Source organism: Elephantulus edwardii, unplaced genomic scaffold, assembly GCF_000299155.1.
Source record: "Elephantulus edwardii isolate Elephantulus edwardi_28Jun2011 unplaced genomic scaffold, EleEdw1.0 scaffold00043, whole genome shotgun sequence".
In the NCBI taxonomy this organism is placed as follows: domain Eukaryota; kingdom Metazoa; phylum Chordata; class Mammalia; order Macroscelidea; family Macroscelididae; genus Elephantulus; species Elephantulus edwardii.
In genome coordinates, this window is record NW_006399793.1 from 1,400,842 (window position 1) to 1,403,118 (window position 2,277).

Genomic DNA, 2,277 nt, shown 5'->3' on the forward strand with positions numbered 1-2,277 from the left:
AATGAAAACCAATAAAAGTATTATATTTACCATCACGGCCCTCTGCTCGGGGCAGGCCGTCACGGCCCTCAGGGTGAGCTCCTCAGTCCCCAGGTTGTGACATCTGACTGCTGGGTAGAAAGAAATGCCTAGGATATCGAGAATTTTATCTAGGCTACTTTCTGCCACCCTCTCCCCCAGTAAACCTGAAAGTAACACCCCCAAAGCCCTTCTATTTGTAACTCACAAGTTTGTTCTCTCTAGGTTTGCTCCCTTCCCTATAGGTAACCCTAACACTGAGTTTTAATCCAGACCTGATCCTGAACCCAGTGCCAGTGAAAAAAAGGAAACATAACTGCCAGCTAAGGAAGCAAAGGAGCATGGGTCCTCTAGGTTCAACCAGCCATCATCACTGGACCCAGCTGGGAAAACACTCTGCAGTCCAGAGGGGAGCAAATGTCAGGAAAACATCTTCTAACAGAACAAGAAGGCAAGCAGCTTTAACCCAAGACCACCGGTAAGGTGATAAATTGTCCTTCCTTTCCCCCTTCACATCTATGCCCCTGTTCAGCATGAAGAATCCAGAGAGTCTAAATCCAGTTCCCAAATCAATAAGACAGTTGGTTTAATCACCATTGGAAAATGCTTACCATTCCCCTGTAGCATCTGGTCCCCACTGGATCCTTTTCATGTCCTTCACCTGCTCCACCCACCAACCAAATTGTGCAGCTCTACAACTGCACCCCTGCAATTTTCATCCCTGCCCATCCTCACCCTTCTGCCCCCAACCCTCATCTCCTTGTACCCCAATAAAATATAAAAAATTAAAGAAAAACAAAAAAGTATTATATTTAAAAAATAGAAATTCAATGTAATTCTGTGTAGGAAATGTTAGGAGGCTTATCTCTCCCTCATGTGGTTGCCAGAGCTATCATGGATAACACAGAGACAACCAAGGTAAAGACTGGTATAGCTGGAGCATTTTCAGACATTTTCTTATGGCCCACATGCAGGGTAATATTATAGTCTAGATGTGACGCGTGAGTGAAGACACAAGTGCAAACTTACCTATATAGATAAGTCTGTGTCCTGGCATAGGGACTTCATGAGTTTTTAATGAAACTCACAAGACAGCACGTTGAGCAAGACAAAAATAGAAGTCACAGAGGCAAATTGATATCATCATGGGAAGTGAAAAATAGTGATGTGGGGAGATAAAGAAAGATCTGAATTTGTGTTCTTATGCTAGAATATCTTCATATTTCTATTGACTATAGTTCCTTGAAACGGCATTTATGACAAAGAGTTGAGGACTAAGATGGACACAGAGACAATTATGGCCAAAATGTCTCAGTAGAAGAACAGTTTTCCATATTTAAGTAGATTCTTTTCTACTTCTGAAAGTTGGTTAAGTTTTCTGGTTACAATATCAATAGGTATTATGCTTTTCTTGATTGTATCATCTGGTTCATGATTTTTCATCTTGGAGCCTTATATGCCCCCTTCTTTCAATAGCGGTTTCCTCCACTGGTTTTCCTCAGCTACATCAGAGTGTGAGATGGCCTCTGTTTATCTGGCATGGGCACAGCCATCTTTTGCAGTCCAGCACTTTAACCACCTGGCCACCAGGCCTCCTTTCAGTGCTGTCCAAACCAAAGCAAACTCATTGTCATGGAGTAAATGTCAACTCAAAGCGACCTTATGGATCAACAAGTATTGGACTTAATGCTGCTCTCTGTGGCCTAATCATAAACAGTCGTTTTCAACACATCTTAAATGTGACACGCTCAGATATTTGCTGGCTTACCAATTGCAGTTACTCCATTTATGACAGCACATTTAGCTGACAGGAATTTTGTAATCTTACCTTTGAGTACAGGTTATTTGAGCTGTGGAACTTGTACTGTAACACAGGGTGGACTGGTTGGTCTGGTTTTTTGGAGGTCTTCACCCTGTCGTCTCAGCTATGTCTGTGAATGGTGGCCTAGCAGCCAGGTATATGTCAGCCTTACTACCAGAGAAAGGCAGCATCTTAACTCACTAGATCAGGATTTCTAAACCCATCTTTACAAAGATGCTTTCCTCTTTCTTTCTTCATATTGCATTTGCAGCTTTTCTTGGGTCTAGGCAATACAAGTGACTCATAAAAGCCCTTCATTTACCTGAACCTGACCTATAAACTTTCAACATTATTTAGAATCTTAGAATCTTAGAAGCAAATATGTTGTTGTTGTTGTTATGTGCCATCGAGTCGTTTGCGACTCATAGCAACCCTATGTACAAGAGCCCTAAACGCCG

At 42.1% G+C, this 2,277-nt stretch overlaps 1 pseudogene; it reads left to right on the forward strand.

Moving 5' to 3' along the window:
- Positions 1 to 986: 986 nt before the first annotated feature.
- Positions 987 to 2,158, forward strand: LOC102855463 (annotated as a pseudogene).
- Positions 2,159 to 2,277: the final 119 nt, after the last annotated feature.